At 42.4% G+C, this 14,757-nt stretch overlaps 1 protein-coding gene across 2 annotated transcripts in view; it reads right to left on the reverse strand.

Annotated features, from left to right (window-relative positions):
- LOC124621769 (troponin T) overlaps positions 1 to 8,827 on the reverse strand; it is an 83,669-nt gene extending 74,842 nt beyond the window's left edge. Inside the window, exon 1 of one of the 2 annotated variants that reach the window (XM_047147199.1) lies at positions 8,684 to 8,827. The gene's annotated coding sequence lies outside the window, so the exon portion shown is untranslated. The remainder of the gene's footprint in view (positions 1 to 8,683) is intronic. The other variant, XM_047147200.1, reaches the window with a different exon arrangement.
- Positions 8,828 to 14,757: the final 5,930 nt, after the last annotated feature.

The raw sequence follows: 14,757 nt of genomic DNA on the forward strand, positions 1-14,757 counted from the left end.
GGAATGTTGCCACTGTACACGATTGCTGGCAGTGGTGATCACGGGAACGTACGGTCGCAAGAAAACCAGGCTCCGGATTATCACATGGCGCTGTAGAGAGGGAACACCACCGTGCTCTGCATATGGCTCTGGCGCATCATACAGCATCTGCAGCAGCAATTCAAGCAACAGTTGGCAGTACGGTGACGCAGTGAACTGTTACAAATCGGTTACTGCAAGGACAGGTCCAAGCCGGACACCCTTTAACGTGTATTCCACTGACCCCAAACCACCCAAGATCATCCTGCAGACATTTATTTAAGGATCTAGGGATATTCACAGTAGCTTCTCAGTATATGTACTCTCTTATGAAATTTGTTATTAACAACCTAACCCAATTCAAAAGTAATAGCAGTGTGCATAACTACAATACTAGGAGAAAGGATGATCTTCACTATTCAAGATTAAATCTAACTTTGGCACAGAAAGGGGTGAATTATACTGGCACTAAAGTCTTTGGTCACTTACCAAATAGTATCAAAAGTCTGACAGATAACCAACAAGTATTTAAGAAGAAATTAAAAGAATTTCTGAATGACAACTCCTTCTACTCCATAGAGGAATTTTTAGATATAAATTAAGAAAAAAAAAATTTTAAAAATAAAAAAAAGTTTAAAAAATAAAAAATAAAGAAAAACAAAAAACACAAAAAATAAAGTTGTTATATTAACTTAAGTATGTTGTTAAATTAACCTAATTATGTCATGTATTGGAAAATTCGACTCGTTCCACATCATTACGAAATATCGTATTCATGATCCATGGAACTAGTATTAATCTAATCTAATCTAATCTAATCAACACGATATCCGACTTTACTGGTGTCAAGCGAAAGCGCATTGGAGGTCAGGTTTGGGGTTTGTGTTTTCTGATGAGAGCTGATTATGTCTCGGTGTCAGTGATGGCCGTTTTTTGGTTAGAAGAAGGCCAACTGAGGGCATTCAACCACTTATCTACAAGTTAGACGCACTAACAGTGCACCTGGTGTTATGGTCTGGGATGCGATTTCGTATGACAGCAGGAGCATTCTCGCGGTTCTCCCATGCACCCTGACGGCAAATTTGTACGTCATTCTGGCGATTCGACCTGTTGTTCTGTCGTTCATGAACAGCATTCCAGGGGTGCTTCCCAACAGGATAACGCTCGACCACAAACAGCTGTTGTAACCCAACATGTACAGTGTCGCCATGGTGGCTTGACCTGCTTGATCACTAGATCTGTCTCCAATCGAAGACATATCGGACATCATCGGACAACTCCAGTGTCATCCATAACCAACATTAACTGTCCCTGTATTGACCGGCCAAGTGCAACAGGCATAGAACTCCGTCTCACAAAATGACATCCGGAAATGGACAATAAAATGTATGCACGTTTGTATGCTTGCTTTCAACAGTCTGCCGGTTACACTGGTTATGAACATACCAGTATTTCACATTTCTGATGGCTTATCTCGCACTTACATTTGACGTGGGTTATATCGCGATTAAGCTGTGATCGTGCAGTGTTAATCACTTAATTATGTTACAAAGACAAATTAATTCCGAAATTTAATTACTCTACATTGATTATTTTTTGGTGTTGTGATTTTTTTCTGTCAATGTAGAAACTGTAGAACGCCTTTTTTTTGCGGAACAGTTATGGAAGACCGAATTTAGTACTTCCGGTTTCGCTTTATCGTCTTCCGATTCCGTGTCAGTATAATTGAATGAGTGACTGGATATATAATTTGACCTTATTACTAATTTTATCCAGTCAGAATGCAAGTCTGAAAGTACAATGTCCTACGGACGAAAGCAATGTCCAGCTGTCCCTTCTTCACATACTGTGTGAAACGTGGAAATGATGTAAATTCTCGGGTGTAGGAAGATTAATGGACCCATTTCATGAGCCTAGAACTGCACGTGTTGCGCTGTATAGTATCATGTTGAAAACCAGAAAAAATAATAGAGAACTCAAAATGACCAGTGCCCCGACTGTTCTACACAAGGCGAATGCTTGCAGTCATTTGTAACTACTGAGAATTGCTACTGCCTACTGTACTACGACCTTATTTGAGACATCCTTGCTGATCAGCTGTTCCTACATCATACTGAAGATAATGACTGTGCTCTGTTCTGTCAAGCGCACATTTGGTAGCTACTGCACTATAACATGGCATAACGTTAGCCGTAGCGACTTGTTGCTTCCTTTATACTATCGGTCGTTATTGGTTACAGTGCTGATCGATCTCCATACTGTTGAAGGTACTAGGGCGGTTTGATAAGCTTGGTAAATTACCATGAAAGAATGGAACATTTTTGTTGCGTCTTCGGGGTTGATCAGCTTGATTATTCCAAGGATCGTATAAATACTTTCAGTAGTGTACAGTTCATTGTTGACAGCCATTTGAAATGGTCAGTGTGTCGACTGAGATTGAAAATGGAGAAAACGTAGTTTAGTGCTGTTATTAAACATTTTAATTTGAAGAACTAGACTGCCACATAAATCAAAACAGGACTGGATGAAGTTCACGCGTAATCTGCACCATCACTGAAGACCATTTACTTTTGGATTTATACCTGGTCCGAGAAGCACCAAAGATGAAGTGCACTCCGGCCGCCCAATTGATGTCACCATAAGGGAAACCACTGACAAAATCCATGATATGGTAATGCAAGACCGCTGAATAAAAATTCGTGATGTTGCTGAGACTGCAGGCATCTCAAATAAGCTAGTGCATATCGAGCACGTAGAATTGGCGAGACGGGTGTCACGAATGCTAACAGACCACCAAAAGCGCATCCGGCACAACATTTCAACACAATGTCTGGCGATATTTAATCGCAATCCTCATGACTTGTTGCGCCGATTTGCGACTGTTGATGGGACCTGGATCCTTCATTACACACCAGAGTTAAAACGGCGGTCAAAATAATGGACAAAGGCTGGCGAAAGTGCTCCAAAGATGGCACAGACCATTCTGTCAGCTGGTAAGGTGATGGCCACTGTTCCTTGCGTTTCCCAACGAACAATCCTCGTAGATTATTTGGAAAAAGATAGAAACATAACTGGACCGCATTATGTTTCATTGTTGGATCGTTTGAAACTTGCGCTGGCAGAAGAAAGGCAAGGTTGGCACAAAAAAAATGCGCTATTTCGCCAGGATAGTTCACCATCCCTCACATCAACGATAACAAAGGCGAAAGTGCATGAATTAGACTTTTACTTGGTCCCTCATCCAGCCTGTTCACCAGGCTTAGTCCCAAGTGACTTCTTCCTGTTCCCTACCGTGAAACTTTGGCGTGCGGGGAATAAATTTTAATTAAATGAGGAAATGATAGTTGGAGTCAAAGAGTATATTGCAATTTGATAGCTGGAGGTTTGCTGGACCAAGTGTATACCCCACAAAGAAGACTATGTCGAGAAGTAAGGTGAGTTGTTTACAGAACAAACATTTTTTTCTTGCAGTTTTAGCAGACTCGTTAAACTATCCTCGTAGGTTGTGTTGCCACTAATTTATTGTCAAGAGTACAATTGTGACAACGTCGATCGAAGAATGTTGAATGGTCATACAACTTTGGACACTAGTGTCACAAACAAGACTGCATAACTTGCCTTGCTGCTCTGTCCTTATCGTCTGAGAACAATCAAGCCTGTGTTTCATACGCAAAAGGAAAGTTACGGTAGAATTTTACGTCTAGACGATAATGAGATGGCTTGCTTCCTTCCACAAGGGATAGAGATAGGAGAAAGACGAGAACGCGAGCTAGCACACGGATTCACAAGCTCCAGTTTTACTATATGGGTAAACCTAGGCAACCGAGCGCCTGAAGTCTTAATTTTCTTTTTTATAGTGTGAAATATTTTATTTGTGTGTATACGTTTTAAGGTTTGCCAATGACTTATAATTCTTTTGAGGTAGCACAGAACGTGGAGGATCAGTCGAAAAGAATGGATATTGTCCATAATAGAAGTTGTGATGAACACTAGGAAATGTAAAACAAGGGTAATGAAGTGTAACGAAATTCAGTCGAATGAGGATGAGGGAAATCAGATTAGAAAAGTGACGTTAAAAGGTGTAGACAATACTGCTACTTGGGCAGCAAAATAGCGGACGACTGCACATGCAAAGATGATATAAAATGCAGACTGGTATTAATAGAAAAGCCTTCTTGGAAAGAGAACTATATTAATGTCGATTATAAATTTCAGTGTCATGAAGTCTTTTCTGAAAGCATTTGTGTGAATAGTAACCTTATATGGAAGTGGAACGTGGAAGATAAACAAGAGGAAAGTAGTGGCTTTAGAAATGTGGTGCTACAGTATTCTGTTGATTAGATAGGAAGATGGAGTAAATGATCAAGAGGTACTGAACCGATTTGGGGAAAAAAGAGCTTAATGGTACTGAAATAAAAGACGAGACGACTGATATGGCATATGCTATGGCAGCAAGGAATATTAAATATCGCCGGCCGGGGTGGCCGAGCGGTTCCAGGAGCTACAGTCTAGAACCGCGCGACCGCTAAGGGCATGGGTGTGTGTGATGTCCTTAGGTTAGTTAGCTTTAAGTAGTTCTAAGTTCTAGGGGACTGATGACCTCAGAAGTTAAGTCCTATAGTGCTCAGAGCCAATATTAAATATCCTTTGGTGTATAATATATTCGTAATGGACGAAAGCATGGATGCAAGAACTGTGAAAGGAGACCAACACTAGAATTGGTACATACACAATTTCAAATAGATGTAGAGTGAAATAGCTGTGCAGATATGAAAGTACTTTCACAACATAGACTAGACGGAAAGCTGCATCGAACCAGTGTTCAAACTAACAAAGTAAGTTTTGATTTTTGTATTCAGCAGGACGTGCACCCCACATGAAGAGACAAAATATTAACTCGGTCATAAAAGGCGGAGTAAGATAATCGCTCGTGGCTTTCGTTAACGGGACCATTCTGGTTTTCACCTTATTAGCGAAACCCCGGAAAAATCAAGCTTACTGGACTGGGATTTGAATCCCATTCCAACCAGTGTCTTAATCGCTGCACCCTTTCGCTGAGTCATTTACAAATACACAATTAGTGTACACATTCGGTGGGCCATTGCACGATGGGTTTTGTCTAATCCAGGTAAACAATTCCTCAGTATAAAAGGCCACCCGAAGGTCATGGATATGACTGCCTGCCTACAAGATTGTCTTAGAACTCTCTTTTAACACAGAAGCGCAATTGGTTTCACTGTAAGGCGAAGAAATGAAAGCATGCCTCGGACTTAGTTGCCAATTTGGAAGAATTGGGGTTAACTTTGAGTACAATCATTTTAATTAGACGTGGCATGACTGTTATGAGTACTAATTGAATCATTTTAATTGGCTTAACTGTGTGTTCTTACTGAAAGATACTAAATAATTACACATGAAAACTCTATTTTTTTCTTGTGTCCACGAACGACCTAGATTCTGGGCACAGATATATAGTATTACTGTTTTAAAGATGTTATTGTCTTCGAAAGAAGGGCTCACCCTGAACTGCTGCGACCTAAAGCGTTTTGCTTGCTCTACGTTCTTAAATACTTACTGACTTAACCACGATCCTCTGCTTTGTAATAAATAGTGTCCCGTTGCCATCATTCTGTTTTTAGAAACCAAAAAAATGGTTCAAATGGCTCTGAGCACTATGGGACTTAACATCTGTGGTCATCAGTCCCCTAGAACTTAGAACTACTTAAACCTAACTAACCTAAGGACATCACATACACCCATGCCCGACGCAGAATTCGAACCTGAGACCGTAGCGGTCACGCGGTTCCAGACTGAAGCGCCTAGAACCGCACGGCCACACTGACCGGCTTAGAAACCATATATTTAACCTGTATAAACTGTTCTAGATGTACTTGCCGCATTTATTCTCTATACATGAAGTATACAGATGGAATAGATAATAATGGGAGCACACCAAGAACAGTTTATACAACAACAACAAATTGGGAATGAGCGTATGGCATCGTTGGCCGGGAGGCCCCATCCGGGGAAGTTCGGCCGCGAAGCGCAAGTCTTATTTCAGTCGACGCCACATTGGGCGACTTGCGCGCCGGTGATTGAGGATAAAATGATGATGAGGACAACCTATAACCTATTTAATCGATTTTCAATATGGTATGATCTATTAGATATTACTCTATCAATGTTTCATATACATCACTTAATTTACCTGATATATATTATAAGATTTTGAAGTATTTCGAATTACTACTTAATTTCTTTGATGGTTGTACTGTACATCAACATCTGTGTTCCTACTCTCCACAAAGAGACTGCTGACAGGCAGATATAACTCTTTGAAACAGAAACGTTAGAAAACGGGCTTGTAACCCGAAACCGGAACAGAGAATTTTGTGAAATGGAAACAAGAATTCTACAAACGGTATTACCCATAAGAGCAAGCAAGTATGGTTCATACTCATAACTTCATCTGACTGAACTGATATACTGAAGAACTGCCTTTTTTCAAACTGAATGATTTTTTTGCGAATGCCCTTGAAAAGAGGGGCACTATAATGTAATGACTTGAGACTTTTCGCAAATATAGCTGAGAAGAGTTCTAGATACGGGATCCAGAGTTTCTGGGACAGCAAACTTTCACCTCGATTACCACGTAAACATTGCGTACCGTGGCTCGGACACATTTAGCACATTTCGCGTCCATTTTTGAGAAACATTGTGCTGCAAATACTAATAAGCTTTATATCACTGTATTCTTATTTTCAGAAACTGTCTGATAGTTAAAGGGAAGTTTTTATAATCATAATTACTTCACATAGCAGTAAATGACAAATGTAGAAGTCTTACTCATACAGCATACCTTCCGGCATATTCGTACTATCACTTGCTGAGAGGTCAATTTTTTTATGTTGCCCCGTTTGTGACATGTCTGTGTTGTGTACGTTACACAGGACCTTCATATAGCATATCTTTCGGCATTTACGTACAGTCATTTGCTGAAAAACAATTTTTTTTGCCCCGTTTTGACTAGTAAATGTTGCCCGCGTTTCAAAGGACGTTCAGTATATACGTTTTACTTCCTCTCCCGATATTTAGGCATATTTCTCATATTTGTCGCTTCCTTGTGGATATGGAATGGCACTAGACTATCTAAGTGTCATAACCGATTCTCACTCTTCTCAACAAGATACATGTGCAGCATCTAGTAGTAAAAAACTACAAGTTCTGGTGTACCACGAAATAAAAAATTGTCACTTTATTTCTTACGTTTATATGACGTTAATTCAAGTGAATGATTGTTATTTCTGAGGATAAAGCATATTTGTGAGAACTGTGAAGAAGGAGAGAAACACAGTAGAAGCAGTGATGGCATTTGAGTTAATAAAGCTAGCGTGAAGTGCAGTGACAGTAAACAGAACAGACTGAAAGAGGTGACGCCCTCTTCTACCGGGGAGTTTCTCTGGTAAGACGCATTCAGTGACAACGGAAATCTGTCTGCTAAGACTGTACACTTAGTGACAATAAAAGAACTATTTTCACCATTCATGCCTTCTGAGATTTATTCCTAACATTGAATTTAAGTTGTAAGTCAGTCAGGAGTGACAGATTAGAGTCTAAAGCTGCATGGTGACACAGCTCAAGGTGGATGGGTCAGGGGCAATATGGTTTTAGACATTGCAGAGTGATGAACGAAGAAACTACCACTATAGTGCTGAATTTTGGAAAAAATGTAACCAGTTGATTAGATTAGGTATAATTAGATTTTTGCTGAGGAAACATCATGCAAGTGTGAGACTATGAGCTAAGGCGGGAAAATAAGAGAGACAAAATCGACAGGGCAATATTAAATTGCGAAGTACCTGTTACCGAAGTACGCTGTATAATCAAAATAGAAAAATGAAAATGATGTTTTCAAAGTAAAATAAAAGTGTAGAACGAAGGGTGAGGAAAGTAAATTAAGAAATCTACAGTAGTTCGTGGGTGTGAGAAGGAAGGTTAATTTCCGTTTGGTTGGTTTCGGGACTTGAGAAGTAAGGTAAGAATCGACATCCTTGCACCTGCCCGTCGTTATAAGTTGTTTATTTTAATAGTTTTTTTTAACACACTGCCACTCTCACTGAAAACAGCGGTGATCACAGGCAACAGAGATAGGCTCTACTCCTTCGGCCAAATTACGTGTCCGTACAGCGAAAGACTCGTCCCTGTCATACTCTGTCACAGATATGAAACCAATGAGCGCGTGTAGTTACTCCGAGCGAACGAGAGAGTAGATTCTTGTAGTATCGAGTTAGGTTTCTAGTCCCACAGAACGTGTTCTTCTGTGGCCACAATCTCATTCAGAATCCATCGCCAGAACACTCTGAATTCTTTTCGAAGAAAAACTTGTACAATGGTTCCCGGACACGAACTGAAACTTGCTGCGAATTGCTGGCAGCTACCGCACTATTTCCATAGCTCTTCACGTAGGTTTCATCAGACGAAGACCAGTCGTTTCTCGCGGCGCGCATCCCGAATACGAGCCGTTAGAGAGAACACTTGCACTGTCTGCCTGTTGCACCTGTGTTCACCACTGTCGTTCCACCACGGCAGCACAAGCGTCACCTGCAGTCGCACACAAGCGGCAAGCGGCCGACACACAGACGCAGCTGAGCCGCGAGGCACTCACACTGTCCGCGAAGAATCCGAGGGCCGTGGAATGTGGAGTCCGCGAGGCTTGCAGCGGATCTGGCGAGGGCGGGCCAGCGCGCCGCGACCACCACGGCTCGCAGGGGGCGGCGCCACCCCACCACCCCGCCCCCGGGGCGCCGCCGCCCCCCACCCCCCGCCGGCGAGACGACCAGAAATAGAGCAGTCGCCGCCCGGCCCAGTCAAATCGAGCGCTCGCCCAGCGCGCACGGTCGCGATCATGTTTCCAGACGCTGCCTCCGCCGCTTCCACCGCCCCCGCACACATCCAGAGGCTGCTACGAGAGCGCCGTATGCCGTCCGGTCCCTTGCCACTTCGGTCGTTAACTCTCGGCCCCGCCCAACGTCGTTCGTGACCGTAAAGCCGACATCCCTGCGTTACGCAGTTGCAAACGGGCATCAGATTTGTTGTCGCTCGAAAATGCTCGAGATTACTATATGCGCTCACTGATTTGACCGGTATTGAGCGGTTTCCAGTCACTACCAACATTGAAAGTTCCTGGCAGATTAAAACTGTGTGCCGGACCGAGACTCGAACTCGGGACCTTTGCATTTCGCGGGCAAGTGCTCTACCAACTGAGCTACCCAAGTACGACTGACGCCCCGCCCTCACAGCTTTACTTCCGCCTCCTACCTCCCAGTTGGTAGAGCACTTGCCCGTGAAAGGCAAAGGTCCCGAGTTCGAGTCTCGGTCCGGCACACAGTTTTAATCTGCCAGGAAGTTTCATATCAGCGCACACTCCGCTGCAGAGTGAAAATCTCATTCCGGAAACATCCCCCAGGCTGTGGCTAAGCCATGTCTCCGCAGTATCCTTTCTTTCAGGAGTGCTAGTTCTGCATGGTTCGCAGGAGAGCTTCTGTAAAGTTTGTGAGGTAGGAGACGAGGTACCGGCGGAAGTAAAGCTGTGAGGACGGGGCGTGAGTCGTGCTTGGGTAGCTCAGTTGGTAGAGCACTTGCCCGCGAAAGGCAAAGGTCCCGAGTTCGAGTCTCGGTCCGGCACACAGTTTTAATCTGCCAGGAAGTTTCATATCAGCGCACACTCCGCTGCAGAGTGAAAATCTCATTCTACTACCAACGTTATTTGGCAACGCGTTTAATGCGCCAGAAATACCGATAAACAGAGTTTTCGGGAATTCCCGTTACAAACATCTTGGACTTGTAGGAGGAGGGGGGTGGGGGGTGGGGGGGGGGGGGGTAGTACCTAACCCATGTCCGTAAGTGTATCGTTTCCGTGCTACAGCCGTTTGTAAATATGTTTGCTAGGAAGGCATGCAACTGTGTAGTCGATAGTCATGATGGGGGTTGGTTACGTCCGACCGGCTAATCTCATTTGACTTCTGTCTTACCTTTGTCACCTTGTTCGGGCCTTATTCACGTGTCTGTGTGCACTGGCAATGCCAAACGAAAGTCTATTACACTGAAACAGTCCAAAACGAATATTGACAATTAAGCAGCATTGGGAATCATCAGCCAATGCAAGCTGGAGGTACACCTCACCTCGCAGTCGCAGTAGCTCCAGTCGATGTTTGTCTCTCAGTGTGAAGGTACCTTTCTGGCTTTGACGAACTTCAGTGTCACTGACGGGGGAAGACCCATATGTGCCTCAAAAGCTTTGAGACCCAAGAAGGGCTTTGTCGCACCTGAGCTAAACTTGGAAAAGAGGTCATTCAGGTAAGGGATGGTGGCTAGCGATTAGATGTGGGGGCAGAGTCATGGATTTCTAAGCCAATAGCATTGAACAGACCCAGGCCCGAGAGAATGATTGCTTCAGGAGCATTGCCAACCAAAATCCCGGCTGTGCATTCATTTGAACGATGCTGAACTACGACTGAAAATTAGCTGTTGATTCTAATGATATAATTGTGCTGTGGAGTGTCAATATGATCACCGATGTATCATAGTGATGGAGGACCCTGTGTCTATCTGTAGCACAATGGGCACATTGTTGATGGCTAGCATGAGCGATAGAGATTCCTCTGAGTGAGGAAGCACAAACTGGATGTAGGATATGTCCGGCAACAGGTCTGCCCTGTCGTCCACCCTGTGTCTGACTGGTCCATAAGTGTTTAGTTGCCTTTCTTTTTGAATATTGCTTGGCACATTTCAGCCCTATATCCGGATTTCCCACAAGAGTTGCTCTTAGCGCACCAGTAGTGTCACTGGTGTCTGGTGACTAATAAAACACAAGCTTCTGGAAGGGAGCTGTTGAGGACGAAGTCAGGCTACCGAGTATTTGTCTGCATTGTGTGAAACTGACATCATGGAGAGTGCAGCTGGGGCTGAGGGCAGCGTGTTGGTCGGGCGCTAAACACTTGTGATGGGTCCTGCAGGTTTGCTGATGATCTGAGACACTGTTCAAAAGTTTTTCTATTTGGGAGACATGTTTCTAAGGAAGGGTCCTCCAATTTAAGGAGGTACACAAATAGTTCATCTTCAGGGCATGTACAAGAATCATATCCCAGGCCAAGGAAGCCACGTATGATTACTTTTAGGATTACTAGACTGGAAATGGCAGTCACGACATAAACCCTGGAAGTGTGCCATCCATTCGTGTTAAGATGGTCCGCTAAGTTTATGGCAGCTGAAAAACTTGTGGTTTCTGCTGTCATAAGTATATGTACATGTGATCCAAAGTATTCTAGCAAACTCAACTTCAACCTCTCATAGGGCATACTGTAGAGTTCCACTTCTGGGTGGCAAATGTCTGAGCTCACGTGTGCCAGAAAGAAGGCATTGCTATCAACTGTGATGCGAAGGGCTAAGACGTGCTGTTCCACGCATGCAGTGTAGTTCACCCATGGCTCGGCCTTCTTGTCGAGCTGCTGGAACGGCATCAACGCCGTCTGGAAGCCCTTGAACATGTAGTCGATCTGGAAGAGACGGTTGGAGAGCTCCAGAGGTGACGTGGATGTGGTCGCCAGCCAATCGATCAGGAGTTCGTAGGTGTGCTGCATTTGGTGGATGCAGTAACAACATTTAGGCAGAGACATAAACTGGTTCCGTCTTGCTGGAAGCAATGTGACACTAAATGTATTTGAAAGTGGAAGAGCACATTCCAAAATAATGTCTACCTGGCTCGGACAAAACAATTGCGACACTGCCTCATAAAAAATTACTCCATTGACTCTTGAATAAGTCCACCAAAGACGGTGCAGAAAAAATACCTGGGTATAAAATGACTATGATGTTTATTGTAACAAACATAAATACTTTTCAACTATGGAAGTTAATTTGGAACAAAATATTAGAAAACAGGTCACTGGATAAAGAATTCTTTACCTAGGTTTCAACAAATTTGAATTTGTCTTCTTCAGAAGGTGGCAATTTTACATTAGTATGGACTGATGTATCGTCGCCGTTTTTACAAATGTCTGCATAGATCCATTTGTCAAAATTAAAATATAGCCCTAAAAATAGGGTTTGTCACGTGAATATAAATTAGTACATGGATGCTGCAGAGCTCTATATTTTAATTTTGACAAATGGATCTATGCAGACATTTGTAAAAACGGCGACGATACATCAGTCCATACTAATGTAAAATTGCCACCTTCTGAAGAAGACAAATTTAAATTTGTTGAAACCTAGGTAAAGAATTCTTTATCCATTGCAACTGGTCGGCTGTTTATAATTTTATTACATGGAACCGTTGCTGTTGTGCAGCTATGTTTAAAATACTGAAACAGGTCACTATTTAGATCTTAAAAGAACAACAATAACATCTGAAGGCTGAAGACCTGAAAAAATAAGTAAATAGTAAGTTCCCCCGTGTGGGGTTGCTAGTCCCCCATCGGGCGCCTCCCCGGGTGGCGGATTGGGGAATGCTCTCCAGATATGGGGGGTACTGGGGAAATAAAATACCCGGGGTGGACCAAAACTAGCACGGGTAGGGAAGACTCGTTAAGCCATGGTGAAGGCAAATCCCTAGGGGTAGAGTACCCCAAAATCAAGACTCCTGGTGTTCCAGGTTGGGGGTTGTGCAGAGGGCTACCAACCCACTCATGTAAAACAATGGCCGGTCAGGACACTCAAGGTATGCCTCGGAAACAGGACAGAATTTACTGGAACAGAAATTGGCAAAGTTACAAGGATTTCTCTTTTGGCTCGTGGAATGTCAGAAGTCTATACCGCCCAGGAAGCGCACAAATACTAACAAACGAACTAGGAAAATACAAGGTACAACTGGTAGCGCTCCAAGAAATAAGATGGCAGGGAACGGGATCAATGAAAATAGGAGACGGGACAATAATGTATGGAGACTGCGGTCAACGCCATGAATTTGGAACGGGCTTTTACATTCATAAAACAGCAATTGACACAATAAAGGAATTCAAATCAATTAATAACCGAATATCACACATTACAGTTCAGGCTCAGTGGTTTGATATTACATTTATAAATGTTCATGCACCCACAGAAGATAAGGAAGATGACGTGAAAGAAGAATTTTATAGTCAACTGGAACAGACATATAATTCAATAAGTAGACATAACGTAACAATAGTGTTAGGAGACTTTAATGCCAAAGTAGGAAAAGAAGAAATCTACAAACCAACCATTGGGAATTACAGCTTACATGATGAAAGTTCAGAGAACGGTGTGCGACTCATAAACTTTGCAATGGCAAATGGTCTCACATTAAGCAGCACAAAATTCCAACACAAACGCATTCATTTAGGGACATGGATATCACCAGATGGAAAAGTAGTGAACCAGATTGACCATGTCGCCATCCAAAGACGATTTCAAAACAGTATTAAAGACGTTAGAACTTTTAGGGGAGCAGATTGTGAGACAGATCATATGTTAGCTCAAATGAAAATAAAGCTAAAAAAGAAACAAAGTACAAATAGGGTTGAAATTAAAAGGTACGATGTAGAAAATCTGGCAGAAGAAAAAATAAAAGAAAACTTTAGGAAAGAAATGGAAATTAACCTATCGGAATCTAGACTGACACATAGTGACCAGCAAGACGTGGAAAGTAGATGGAGACACCTCAGAAACAGTATTCAAGATGTAGCTTCCAAAACTATAGGTAAAAGAAAACGAACTAACAAAATCTGGTTTAATATAAAGTGCCAAGAAAGAGTACTGGAGAGGCAAAATGCGAGGAAGGCATGGTTGCAAGACATGGACAATATTACACTAAAGGAGAGATACTATAAAATCCGCAAGGAAACACAACGAACTCTAAGACAAGAGAAGAGAAAACACTACAACAACATGGTAAGGGAAGCGGAGGATGATTTCAAGCATCACAGAGCAAGGCAGATGTACCAGAATATAAAAAAGTCCTTGGGAAAATTCACTAAAAGGGAACAGTTTATAAAGGACCATAATGGGAAAATACTTACAAACAAGAATGACATACAAGAAACATGGAAGACATACTTTACACAGCTGCTCAACTGCAATGATCCACAATATTACTTTAGATTTGAAGAACCAGATACAGTTGATATACAAGTCACCACACCATCAGTAAATGAAATAAGACAAACAATAAAGAAATTAAAGAACAACAAGGCCTGTGGGGGAGACCAGGTATATGCTGAGCTTTTAAAAAATGGAGGACCACAATTGGAAATAGAACTACATTCCTTAATTGAAACAATTTGGGAGACAGAAAACATACCGGCCGATTGGAAAACTGCAATTATATGCCCCATCTTTAAGAAGAATGATCCCCTTATCTGTGATAACTACAGAGGAATTGCCCTACTCGATGTCACGTATAAAATTTTGTCGATGTGTATACTACACAGACTGATTCCCATAAACCGAAGAACTGATTGGGGACTACCAATGTGGTTTCCGCACTAACAGATCCACTTTGGATCACTTATTCACATTGAGACAAATAAATGAGAAGGCATGGGAATTTAATGTAGATATCCATATTCTATTTATAGACTTCAAGAAGGCCTATGATAGCATACACCGACAGACACTCTTAAACACCATGAAAGAATTTGAAATACCATTAAAATTAATCAAATTAGTTAAAATGTGTTTGGAAGAAACCATATGCAAAGTTAAGACACCTGCAGGAGA

This window comes from Schistocerca americana, chromosome 7, assembly GCF_021461395.2.
Source record: "Schistocerca americana isolate TAMUIC-IGC-003095 chromosome 7, iqSchAmer2.1, whole genome shotgun sequence".
NCBI lineage: Eukaryota > Metazoa > Arthropoda > Insecta > Orthoptera > Acrididae > Schistocerca > Schistocerca americana.